Raw genomic sequence first — 13,972 nt, 5'->3', positions numbered from 1 at the left:
CCAAAATTAAGTGTTAGAACTAAATCTCTGTCTTGAATGAGTGTCAGAATTAAATCGTTGACTTGATTATCTCTGCATTATATCTAGAAGATACTATTCATTTGATTTGTAGGAACAAACTAGAAAAGAAGTATTAATTTTATGCAATGTCGTGATGCATGTATTGTAATGTTTATTTTTGAAATGAATGAGATTGTATGCGTATGTATGTTATGTGTGAATTTACTATGATATATGATGTATGAACGTGATTTATGCTATTTGGAGTATCTTGAGAGAATAAATCTCCGGGTCATTGTGACTCTGATGCCTGATCCTGTTTTGCAGATACACAGTTGGGGATTTATGATTTTTGCTTGGCGATGAGAACCATGTGTATGAATGATCCTTGATGCACCTTGACTTGGGATAAGAGAGATGAATAACCCTGTTTGGAGACAAGAAAGGTATCAGAGAACCAGCAGTGTTAAAGATGTGAACTTCGTTAAGGAACTAGGTCTCTGTTGGACGAGGACTTTTGAAGATATCTTCTTTAATAATTACTATGTGGGGATATGATCCTGGGAAACCGGCTTTGTGGGAAGGCATGGATGATTTGAACATTGCCCCCAGTGGTTATAGTAACTGCCATTCCTGGACTTGTATTGATTGGAACACACCAATGAGTATTGACCAATGTGTTGAACTGGACTTGCATAGATTTGCCCCTGCTAGTAGGGACTTTTGGAAATATTCGCCTCGCGAGGACTTATGAGATGTGCATTATGGGTGACATGCCCCTAGTACTTAGTATGATGCCCCTGACTGATCGGGAAGTAGCTTCGGACCCACTTGGGTGCATGCCCCTGATTCTTGATGCTTTTAAGAGATTCTCAGAATCTTAAATTGGTTGCCCCAGATTGATTGGGAACTAATTTGAAACCCACTTGGGATGTATGCCTTTGACTTTTTGGCATTTGAGAGATTCTTGGAATCTTGACTTGATTGCCCCAGATTGATTGGGCAAGATGTGCCATGCCCCTTGTATATGTAGGTGTCATTGCTTAGAGTAATCTTTGTTGGTCGGGATAACTTTGAGTCATTAGTCATACCCTGTGCAAATTCTTTCTGTTGCTAACATTTGAAATTATGTAGCAGAATATGTTTAATAATGAATTCATGAGATGCAATGCATACGTTTGTCTTGAGTTTTTGAAAGACATTAAAACAGGAGATGTAAAAGCGTAATGTTTATAAAAACGTGATATTTGTAAAAAGAGATATCAACTTAGCATTTATGGCAAACCTTAAGGAGTCAGGATACCTTTTTGGTGACAGTATGCTTTCGAACTAACCATGCTTCAGTTAGGACTTTCAAGGGTTGTAGCGTGGCTTGGTTCACGGTTTAAGAAACAAAGGATAATGGCTCAAAGTATATTTGTACCCACCCCAATCTTCATGACGTTCTTCGATCCTATGCTCAGTTAACTTTGTGTTTCAGCTTTAGCGAAGCTTGAAGTAATAACTTTGATATTTGATGGTGGTTGAAGCACCAGTGGTTTATTTGGATAGTCAGTCATCCTTCTTTGTAATTCTTTTTGCTTTTGTCGAGGATTTGTAGTGACCTCTTTTTTTACTTTGATTTTTGTTATCCCTAACTTTTGCCTGAATTGTTTATTTTGTGATTACAGTCAGCGGGATATTTCGACTTTTCGATAAGTCTCCTTCATAGGTTTTGACTTAACATCCTCTTCTTTTTGGTCGATATTGACTGCCTGACTTAATGATTACGGGAACCCGTCATTATTTGCGTAAACAACGGCTATTATAACTGAGTTAACTGAGTAACTACCCTGCCCCAGGTTACGATTAAGGGTTTTAAATTTGTACGTGAAAAAACTTCTACTCATTAGGCTCAAAGGGGTTGACGAGGGATTAACATCTTTATATCTCCACTGTTTAGGAACTGAAACAATGTGTCGCACGCTCGCGAAAAATGAACAGAGTCGCCACCAATATATTTATCCCATAAGGGAAAGGAATATCAGAAAACCTAACAAAGGAAGGAACAAGGTCTTGCGACCAGAGAATCAAGGTACGGGAGTCGGTTATGCAAGGGGAAGGTATTAGCACCCCTCGCGCCCATCGTACTCGATGGTATCCACCTATGTTTGTTTCTATCTAAAGGGTGTGTACTATGTCTATGTCTACATGCGAATGAATGCAAAAGAAATACGGGGAAAAGAAGGAATATTTACAAATGTGCTCATTCAAGCCCCGCGACTTGATGCCTACGTATCCCTTTCAGGAATCAGAGCGCCGTAGTTCGGCTTAAGATTTTCTGTTTGTTTTTTTGTTTTTTAGTTGGGCAGAGTTAACGCTCGCGCTCTTGCACAAGGGGACAGCCTAGGATGCAATAGAGCAGAGATAACAAATGCCCTTAAGAAAGGAGAGAAAGGGAGAGTGATTTTGAGCGTTTCGAGGAAATCCCTTAAGCAAGGGAAACTCGAGTTACTCTTTGGTTGGTGTTTTTTAGAAGTTGGGAACTTACGCCTGAATGGTACCCTTAAGCAAGGGAGATCCAAGCACTTGAACATTCCCTTAAGCAAGGGATGTTCAAGCTTCCATTCCCTTTTTAAGAATTTTCACTTTGATTATTAGTGTTTTAAGTATTTTCTTTGTATTTTTTATGGGATTTTAATCAAGCATTTATTAGATGTTTTAGGTTGTAAAAGAAAAGGAAATGAAAGAGGGGGGACTAGCCTAAGTATTAGCCTAATTGTCATTATTATTTATGTACAAATCTAGCATAAAATCATGATAACTAAATCCTAAAAGGAACATGGAAATAGTATCAACAAGATAGGCCAAAAATATGACCAAAAACAAGTAACAAAACCACACAACAATTATACAAAATGACATGGAAATAGTACAAAAGCAATTCAAGCATTAGTGCAAAATTAAGCTAAAAAAAATACTACTATTTTTTATATGGTTTTTATGAAGGAAATTCTATCAATTATGTCAAAATTAAACTAACTACTATTTTTATGAGATTTTTATGAAGGAAATTGAATTCTAATTAACCAAAAAAGGAATTAAAAAGATAGTCTAAACTAATATTTTTATTGATTATTTTCTATGTCAAAAATTAGCACTAAGGTCTAAAATTAGAAGAAAATTAGTATTATGTTTAAGATAAGAGTACGTCTTGCTTATCCCTCGTGCGGGAGCCCCAAGCATAGTTGCTAGAGTGGTAATCGCCATCATAAATGGGAAGAATCTTGTATGATCATCAACTCAAGAGAGCTACTTGTGGTGAAGAAGACCCAATACTAGAATCTTAACTAATTGTGATTCCAACAAACAAGGAAACGGATGAGCACAAGGCAATAGAATCACATCAATTTGTTTCTCATGTTCTTCTTGTCTCTGTTAAATAGCAAGGCCACTGAGAAGGAGATCCTGAGAAAAGGCAACTGATATATGAAGTAGAACCTTGAGAATGAGAAGCATTGTGAAGAACACTCTTGATTATCACACGGAAGAAGATTCTGACGAAGTCACCCAAGAATTTGTAATGCTTTAGGGATTCGAGCAATGCGAATGATGCAATGCTCAAGATAAGAGTGCGTCTTGCTTATCCCTCGTGCGGGAGCCCCAAGCATATTCATTGAAGAAGTATTTGCCATCAAACACGGAGGAACCTTGTGTGGTCACCAAACTTAGAGAAGCTACTTGTTGCAAGGAGAGCTCAAACACCAACTGAAACACCAACCTTCACGGATACAACTGAGCACAAGAACCTTGAGAATGAGAGATGCTTCTACAAAACATTCTTGATTACTTTTTGAAAAAGATTCTGACAAAGTTGCTCGAGAATTTGTGGTGTTTTCATTATTACCATACCAACGAGTTCAGACAAGGAAGTAGCCTTCTACAAAACAGGAAATACTGAAAATGAGAATACAGAAGTGAAATGATGATTACCATAGTTGAGGAGACTTGACTCCTTCTGGGCTTATTGTTTTTTTGTTGATACTTTATGGAATACGGACCTTCATTTGTGCATGAACTCTTTGTTTTATGTGCAGGCCGCTTGGGGTGAATGATATTGCTTTGGAGTCGATGGGATCTTGGATTTTGTGTTTCAAAATATTACAATCCTCAGTTGAATGTCCAGATGTCCCAGAATGGTACTCACACCTTGCATTTAAGTCATATCCTTGAGGAATTGGTGTTGGAGGGGGCTTAAACTCCCTCAGTTGGACCGAAGAGTCCTTGAGTAAATGAGAAAGCAATTGACTATAGGTCATAGGAATTGGGTCAATTCTTCTTGGTGGTCTCCTTGGCATTTGTGGACCCTGTTGTTGGTGACGATACACAATCTGTTCAGGTGTCTTCCCTTTTTGATTTGGTTGTGAAACAATCGGAGACTGATAAGGTGGAAGATCTGGAATCCAAGACGGTGCATTGTGGTTCTGATTTGAAGTAGATCCGTCATAGAAGTATGAATCAACCTTTTCTTCCACCACATATGGAACCCTATTTCCTTGAACAATCATACCTTCGGGGGTGAACAAAATCACTTTTGAATCAATGAGATCTTGAATTTGATGTTTCAGCGCCCTACAATTTTCAATACCATGGCCAGGTGCCCCATAATGGAACTCGCATCGAGCATTGGTATCAAAATTGGGGGGAAGCTTTTCAGGCATGGACAAATCGCGTAGCTCAACCAATTGAAGTTTCAGCAAGCGAGGAAGCAATTGAGCATAAGACATCGGGATAGGATTGAGAACTCTCTGAGGCATCTTAGGCTTTTTCCCACACATTTGGCCCCCTTGATTCATCTTAGGGACATGAACAGGTTGACGTGGAGGTGATGGTGTTTGAAGTTGAGGGAGATCTCCCTGAGGCATCCCATGAGTGGAAAGAGATCCTATTGAAGAGGAGGAGTCAACAACTTCTGTTGCAGCAGCAGGAACAACATCATCTTCCTTTCTTAGTACCTTTTTCAGAACTTCCATGACCAAACTCACTTGAGTCTTCAACTGACTGTTTTCCTCTTTTAGTGCACCCTGATTATGGATCAATTCTTGCATTTCCAACATAAGATGACCCATTTGTTCCCTCATCTCATCCATTTCCTCACGGAGTTGTTCCATAGTTGATCTTGGAGTTGTGGCGGTGAGAAGTCAAATCTGTTGTTGATCTTGAAATCTGAATAGAAAGGGTCCCATAAGTCTTTGAAAGAGCCATGAAATGCATGATAGTATGAATGCATGTTTCATTTATGAGAGATCCTAAAGTATTTTTACACTTTCCTTTTTCTTTTGGAATCCAAGTCTTCTTTTTTTTTTTGTATAGAAGATCTTTTCTTTTTTTTCTATTTCTTTTTTTTTCTTTCTTTTTTTTTTGGAAATAGACTTTAGGATCCCCCACAAATGAAGTGGATAAAGCAATGATGTTATGTAATGTAAAAGCATGGGATCAAGGTCCATATAATCTTAGTAACAATCTGTGCAATCCTCTGAATGACTGATGTAAAGCCTTTGTAGGTCAAATGTCGCAGGATCAAAGGTTCGACGCCTTTTTGAATACCAGAATATCAAGCACCATGAGAACAGACCAAATAAAGGTCCGAACTCAACTATGAAGAAGCAATGGTATGTAGGAGCCAAGGTTTCCTGTCCCACCCCAATCTCACAGGTATGTAGTCTAGACACGGACAAGTGGTCCCTAATGGTCACTAGGGTCTACAGTTCCCATGGGGTACAAAGTGTTTGAGGCAACAAGCGTGCCAGACACAGTGTTCCATGAAAGAACCTCGCCCATTTGTGGTACCCCATGTCAAGCTCGATCGTAGCAAGAGCCACGGGAGTCAACATGAGCATCCACTCTAATCCTATGTGTCACTGGCCTGGGTAGTGGGCCTTTTACCTCACACAAACCCCCCACCTGCAAAACAAAGCAGAAAAATATGTGGCCCCCACGGGGACCCATAATATAGTCCAGATGCATGCGGAAAGTAAACATGATATGCAAACATATATACATGATATGCAAACATATACACAAAATGTAAACACATAAATAAACAAAGAAACACCCAATAAAAGAAACAAACAAAGGCTAGGATCGACTTGCTTAGGTCATCCCCAGCAGAGTCGCCAGCTGTCGCACGCTCGCGAAAAATGAACAGAGTCGCCACCAATATATTTATCCCATAAGGGAAAGGAATATCAGAAAACCTTACAAAGGAAGGAACAAGGTCTTGCGACCAGAGAATCAAGGTACGGGAGTCGGTTACGCAAGGGGAAGGTATTAGCACCCCTCGCGCCCATCGTACTCGATGGTATCCACCTATGTTTGTTTCTATCTAAAGGGCGTGTCTAATGTCTACATGCGAATGAATGCAAAAGAAATACGGGGAAAAGATGGAATATTTACAAATGTGCTCGTTCAAGCCCCGCGACTTGATGCCTACGTATCCTTTTCAGGAATCAGAGCGCCGTAGTTCGGCTCCATAGTTTTGTTTGTTTTTGTGTTTTTTAGTTGGACGGAGTTAACGCTCACGCTCTTGCATAAGGGGACACAGCCTAGGATGCAATGGAGCGGAGATAACAATGCCCTTAAGAAAGGAGAGAAGGAGAGAGAGTTTGAGTGTTTCGAGGAAATCCCTAAAGCAAGGGAAACTCGAGTTACTCTTTGGTTTGTGTCTTTTAGAATTTGGGAACTTACGCCCGAATGGTACCCTTAAGCAAGGGAGATCCAAGCACTTGAACATTCCCTTAAGCAAGGGATGTTCAAGCTTCCATTCCCTTTTTAAGAATTTTCACTTTGATTATTAGTGTTTTAAGTATTTTCTTTGTATTTTTTATGGGATTTTAATCAAGCATTTATTAGATGTTTTAGGTTGTAAAAGAAAAGGAAATGAAAGAGGGGGGACTAGCCTAAGTATTAACCTAATTGTCAATATTGTTTATGTACAAATCTAGCCTAAAATCATGATAACTAAATCCTAAAAGGAACATGGAAATAGTATCAACAAGATAGGCCAAAAATATGGCCAAAAACAAGTAACAAAACCACACAACAATTATACAAAATGACATGGAAATAGTACAAAAGCAATTCAAGCATTAGTGCAAAATTAAGCTAAAAAAAATACTACTATTTTTTATATGGTTTTTATGAAGGAAATTCTATCAATTATGTCAAAATTAAACTAACTACTATTTTTATGAGATTTTTATGAAGGAAATTGAATTCTAATTAACCAAAAAAGGAGTTAAAAAGATAGTCTAAACTAATATTTTTATTGATTATTTTCTATGTCAAAAATTAGCACTAAGGTCTAAAATTAGAAGAAAATTAGTATTATTATACCTAAAAGAGATTGGTAAAAATCTAATTAAGAGGACCTAAAATTCTAGCAATTAAAAGAAATAGAAACAAGGGGGTGTGAACTAAAACTGGTGGTATGCAATAGTAAAGGCGCAGGCCCAGGGAAAGTGAGGCCCAGGAGGTTTTTTGTTTCAAATTCTCTTATGTTAAAAAAATGATATAGTGGGCCAGGTGGGGTGTAGAAAGCAGTAATTCGTGTGCATGGCCCAAAGCAGTTGTTTTTGTACATGATCCATTAGATTTTCAGAATTAATCAAAAAGGAAATGAATTAAAAAAAAATAAAACGAAAAGGGATTTAGGGTAAAATTCATTGTGTGACGTTCCTCCTCCCTCAAATTTGTCCCTCACCTCTCTTTCACCGGCGCAAGAACAAAACGGTGGCGGTAGCTCTCTCCGCTTTCTTCTCCGACATGAACCGACCACCACATTTACCTCTCTCTCGCCTCTCACGTCCATCAAACCTTACTCAAATCTAACCCTAAGTGTGAAACGGATCGGTGTGCAATGCTCAAACAACGTGAAGTATCGACGCAAATCCAAAGTTTGATAGAAGCTAAGAGCTACCATGGCATCGGAGGAAGAAAAATGAGGCGCCGAGAAGAACGTACTTACCTGCAACGATCTTGATGATGAAGAACGACTTGCAATTGTTGGACGCGCGAAATAGACGCGAGGAGAACTTCAATTCAGGTAATCTTCTGTTACTCTTCTTCTTCTTGTACTATCTTCCTCTTCTTCTTCTTCTATTTTATTTTCTGCGTTTTTCTTCGTGAGTGCGTGTGTCATTGTTGCCGATGAATTGTTGAGTGCATAGATAGATTCGATGAAGGTGAGGAGTGAGGTCTAGCTCTGTTGTAGCAAAGCTTCAGAGGTTGAAGCTCTGCTCAACAATGGAGGTGAGCGTTTTGTGAGTGTGAGGGAAATGAAGGTGATGGTGAAGGTCGAGAGAGAATCTGAGAGAGAGTGATGAAGTGGATGAAAGGTGATGAAGTGGTGGAGAATGTTATGGTGTGTATGTGATTGTGGCGGAGAATGAGTGATGAAGGAGGTGGTTATGGTGGTGGAGAGAGTGAAGATGGAGAATGGTGAAGAGTGACTCTGTGTGAAAATGGGGGTGTTAATCAGAAACGGTGGTGTCATGGTGATAGGGCGCAGGGCCCAGGAGTCAGGCCCAAGGCAAAAAAAATTTGTTCAGCATTTGTTGTTTAGGCCAAAAGGTGGCGCAGCATGGGCCAAATGGGGGTATGCTTCAGCAGATTCGTATAGAGGCCCAATGTGCTTTTTGTTTCAAATTTTCTTGTATGCAAAAATGGTGTGTTGCATTGGGCTCAAGGGGGAGATGTAACAACAAGGCGCAAGGCCCAAAGACGTTTTGGTTAAAGGTTTTATTCAGCACCAAAATACAAGGATGGTGTGATGGGCCCTAGGGTGGTGAGAATCATAATTTTGTGATAAAGGCCCGAGTTGATTGCTGTTGCTGATCCAATTAATTTTTATCACCAGTTATCCACAACAAAAATAAAAAGTAAAAACGAAAGAAATAATTAAAAGAAAATGAATTGGGATCTAGGGTTCATATTGGGTCATTTCAGCTTCTCCCACCCAGACTCTCTCCTTCGCGAATGACGCGGCGACGGCAGTATCAAGCTCTCCGATCAACACCTCACCGCCACTAGCAAAAATCGGCCCAAAACCAACACTCCCCCTCACGTCTCTTGTTTCTTATTACTTCAAATTCGTTCTCGATTCAAGTTATCCCTAAGTTCTACATTGATCGAGAACGGTATGGTCTATGAAGAACGACGAAGGTTCAGAAGCGTACCTGGATTGAAGACCGTGAATGCGAGATAAGCGCGAAGATAACGGAGTAATCTTTTGGTGAGTCTTCGAGTTCTTTAACTTATTTCTTTTGCGAACCTTCCTTCTTCTTCTTCTTTTTGATTTTTCTGCGTGCCGTATTTCTTCTGTGTTGGTGTGTGCCGTAGTGATTGAGAGATGTGAGTTGAGAGCTTCGTGTGCGTGCGCGAGCAAATTGAGAGAGTAACGGTGGAGTTTGGTGGCTGAGCTCAGGCTGGTTCAGAGCTCGAGGCAGGCTCTGAGCAACCTTGGTAGTGAGCTTTAGAGTGAGGGTGAGGAAGATGAATTGAGAGGATTGATGGAGAAGAGAGGATTCAGAGCGAGAGAGGGATGAAGGAGGTGGTTATGGTGGTGGAGAGTGAATCAGTAAAAATGGCGTGAGGAAGATGGTGATGAAGATGAATGAGAGAAGAATGTGAGGTTGAAAAATGGCGTGTGGAGTGACAGTTGCAGATAGAGTTGAAGGGAGAAGATGAAGGTTATGTCATGGTTGAAGGAGAGAATGAGCGTGTGTGGAGAAGAAGAGAGTGTGAAATGGCCTGAAGGTTTGGGAATTGGGGCGAGGTTCTGTTTATATAGGTTGATGAGTGGAGGAAACGGTTATGGGAAGAGCAACCTGAGCCTTTGGATTTGATGGGTTCTGTTATGAATGGAGGGTGAGGATTTGAGAGTTAGTTAGGGAAGTTAGGGGTTTGTTTTTTCTGTTATTTGTTAGTTATTGACTCAGTTGGAGGTTGTTAATTCTGTTATGGATGTTTGGGGGTAGTTACTTTTCTGTTGGGGTTAGTTATAGGTTGTGATTGAATCAATGTGGGAGGTGGTTATAACTCTGTTTTTTCAGTTAGAAGTTGGGTACTTGCTAGCTGCTATAGACTGTATGTATGTGTTCATGAATGGCTTGATGATGTTAATTTTTGATGTGTAGGTTTTGGAAGTGTGGAAGCAAGTCAACTGTGCAGAATTTCGGGCAAGCTTATGAGCTGTCAGAACGAGGTGAACGGAATTGATTGTATGGCTTTTTTCTGTTAGTATTTGACTTTGCATGAGTTTTGTCAATGTGTTATGTATGTATGGAGAATTGGATTTTGGTATACTCTGGACTGAAACTTGATTTTTTCTAGAATGCCGAACCTAAAACTGACTTGGGAGGAAATTAAAAATGGGATTTAAATACTGTAGGCATGTGTATTGGCTGGGCTGCTGTTTGGTATTTGGTTTAATGGTTAAAATTGAGTTAGGTCTTGTTGGAGTTAGGATGAATTGGTGTTAACAATCAGGACTTTGGTGTTTTATGTTGTAGGGAATTAGGGACCGTTAGTGTGCAAATGATTTATTGTTGTTGATGCTTTTGAACTGATGCTGAATGTTTATGTACTGGTTGTTCGATTTAAAGTTGCAGGCTGATGTAGGTTTGAATGTATGATGGTTAATTTTGTTTTTCAAATGCAGGTATTCTGTATAGAGTTTGAATGCTGCAAGGTCGCGGCAAGTCGGTTAACCGTGTGGCTGTTATGTGAAGGTATGTTATGATGGATTTAGATTATGTACAGCTTGGTTAAGCATTGTGTTTTGTATTGATTTCGAACTGAGCTGTTGGTAGTTGGAGGAATTAGTTAGTTTTTTGTTATAAATCTGTTGGGAGTTATGGAATGATTGAAGCTGAATCTGTTAAAATGGTTTAGAAAAAACTGTTATGGTCAATTCGAATATGGTTTTGAAGGGTTAGTATTAGTTACGGTTTTGACTAGCAAACTCATGGTATCTTTGTGGATTCTGTTTGGGATATTTTGTACATGATGGGTATGCTGTGGATGTATCTTGAATTTGAATGAACGGGCTAAGATAATGTATGTGCATGTCATACCCTAATTTTTGACCCCCCTGAGATGACATATCTTCAGAATTTTCATCAAGTCAAAGCAAGTACCCAGGGCAGTCTGACATTCAATCGAGGGTGTTCAAAGACAAGAAAACTCAGGCAAAGGATCAATCAATAGAGGGATTAGTCTCTAATACAATCATAAGACTCAAAAGCTTCATTATTTCACCTATGATTGATTAGACACCCAGTCATCTAAGTACAGAATTACTCAGATCAACAGACTAGGGTTTGGAGCCTATCAAGGACTAAAATCAGGGATCACCTTTGGGAAACCCTAAAAAGCCCCAGGGAACCATTCAGAGACATCAATCATCTTCAAATAACTCATATGACAAGATCCACTGGACATTACACTTCAATTCAAAGTCTACAATCATTATTTTCACATGGTCGACAAATTAGGGTTTTGACCTAATTCACCAAGATAGTTGACTTTTTAATCAGGGCATAAATCCAAAATTCAAGACATGATTCAAGAATCTCTACTACCTCAATATAATCCATTTACATCATTCATTTGAGGAGAAGATCTTGTTTCTACACAAAAGCCCAAAAATTCACTTTGTCGGGAAAAAGTCAACTGTGTGGAATCATCATTGACTTTTAAGGTTTTTGGTCAAAAAATGACTTTCAAAGATCAATATCATCAATATATGGATGTCAAAGTCATTTGACCAAAGAAATTCAAAGAAATTCATCAAGGAACAAAAAGTCGGGAATTAGGGTTTTTGAAGGCATGGTGAGAACTCAAAATTTCACCTACACAACTCAAAAAACTTCCAACATGAAAGTTGTAGATCTTGCAAAATAAAACAAAATCTTACAAGGGAACTTTTTTCAAAAGATCAACCATTTATGAAGTTTTGGAAATTTTGAAGTTTAGGTCATAAACACTTAGAAATTTTTCTAAGTGTTTTAACCTAGTTTTCATCCAACTTTGGGCTCATTTTTCACAAATTTCCCAAATGATTCTGAAGAAGACATAAACTAATGATTTGAAGTAGATGTTTAGGGCTTTCCAAATTGTGTTCAACCTTCTCCAAATTCAATTTGACCTAGGAGTTATGCTTGTTCAAAGTTGGCCTCATGAAGTAAAATTATAGGTCATGCATCATTTTTGAACTTTGAAATTTTGTGCACATGACCTCAATTATGGATGCTACACGACCCATAACACATATGAAAACATGCCATGCATTCATTTTCACCATGCCATGATAATTGAAGAAGATTCCAAAAACAAGAACATGTGATTATGTAATGATTACATTTGTGAATTTATGGCAAATTGATGAATCACCCAAGGAATCTTCTCACCAACCAATTAGAGCTCATTTCTGGCTCAGAATTGTCCCCTAAGATCAAACAAAATCGAGGGCTAGGGGATTGATCAAATGGAATCAAAATTCTCATCATTGCATAAGAGATAATTGCAAACTTCCTTCATGGCTAAGAAACCAAATCAACTTCACTAAGGAAGCTCACTCCTCTGCAGCTATACTGATCCATTTGCCTATAAATACAGATGCATTCCTCATTCAAAAACACACCAAAGCAACCATATTCCTTGCTTTCTCTTTCTCTTCTCATGCTCATTGTTTTTCAAAGTTCTTTGGCAAGAAGAATCGTTTTCTTCAAACCAGAGCTTATCTTTGGAAAGTGAGCATTCTAACATCTCAAGGGAGGTCATTTGAGGTGATCCAAGCACCTGGATCACTTCTGTAAGTGGAGGAACACCATTGTTGCTCTCACTTTGGAGCATTTGCAGTTGGAGGACCACAGAACAATTCAGGAGGTTTCCAGCCAAGCCAATCATCCAGGCACACTCCTCAGGTCATAGTGAAGCTAACCAGATGGCTGCAGCTCATCTGTAACTCCAAATTCAACAACCTCCATGTTCACTTGAAGCTGAAATCGAGGGAGGTCCATAGAGCAATTCAGGAGGATTCAAGCTCCCATAAGCATTCAGTTAGCATCATTGAGTCTCAGGGAAGCTATTGAGATCATTCATTGAAACCCAGGTGCTCTCTATCATCCTCACGACCTCCATTTTCAGAGGTAAGTTTCTGAACCTCACCTCTTTAATTTAAGCACTTTTTGTGGTAAAGCTCGATTCTATCTTGTTCAGCATCATCAGAGGATTGAAAACCCTCTATCATCATTCATTTATTCATCTTGTGCATCATTTAATTTTAAAATTAGGGTTTATGTGTTCTTCGTGTTCATGATGAAATTCGTTAGTTACACTTAGAATAAATGAATTTTGAGCCCATGATCATGTTCCTTGTCCAAAAACGAGTGAGATTGATGTTTACATCATGCCATTTAGTTGAGAAACCAGAGAGTTAGGAATTTGAAAATCTGAAGCTCGAGGAAGAAGATGAACATGGCGCGCGTAAAATTTGAATTTCCTGGCTTATCTGAAAATATAATATATTGAGTGTATTTAGTTAACAAGCTGCGCGCGCAGCTCAGTTGGTTAAGTTTTGAAATGTGATCATGAAGGGCGTGGGTTCGAACCTCTCTAGGGCCAAACCAATTTTTTAGCACCCATTTTCATTCCCTTTTTTATACAAACTTCAAACAATTAATTCACCTATCAAATTAATTTATTTTCACTTCATTTTTCACACACTTGTCATTTAATATACCTATTTTGTGAATAATAAAAAAAATCATAAAAATATTATTTATTTCATATATTTTTATTAGGTTTAAAATAGTATGTTTTAAGTGTTTTTTCTTAAATACTTTAAATACATATATTCACTTTGTTTTAACCTATTCATTTTGTAAATAAAGTTTATGATAAAACCCTAATTGTTTAGGTCTTAATTAAG

This window comes from Vicia villosa, unplaced genomic scaffold (assembly GCF_029867415.1).
Source record: "Vicia villosa cultivar HV-30 ecotype Madison, WI unplaced genomic scaffold, Vvil1.0 ctg.003521F_1_1, whole genome shotgun sequence".
In the NCBI taxonomy this organism is placed as follows: domain Eukaryota; kingdom Viridiplantae; phylum Streptophyta; class Magnoliopsida; order Fabales; family Fabaceae; genus Vicia; species Vicia villosa.
Note: the sequence above shows the minus strand (reverse complement) of the source record.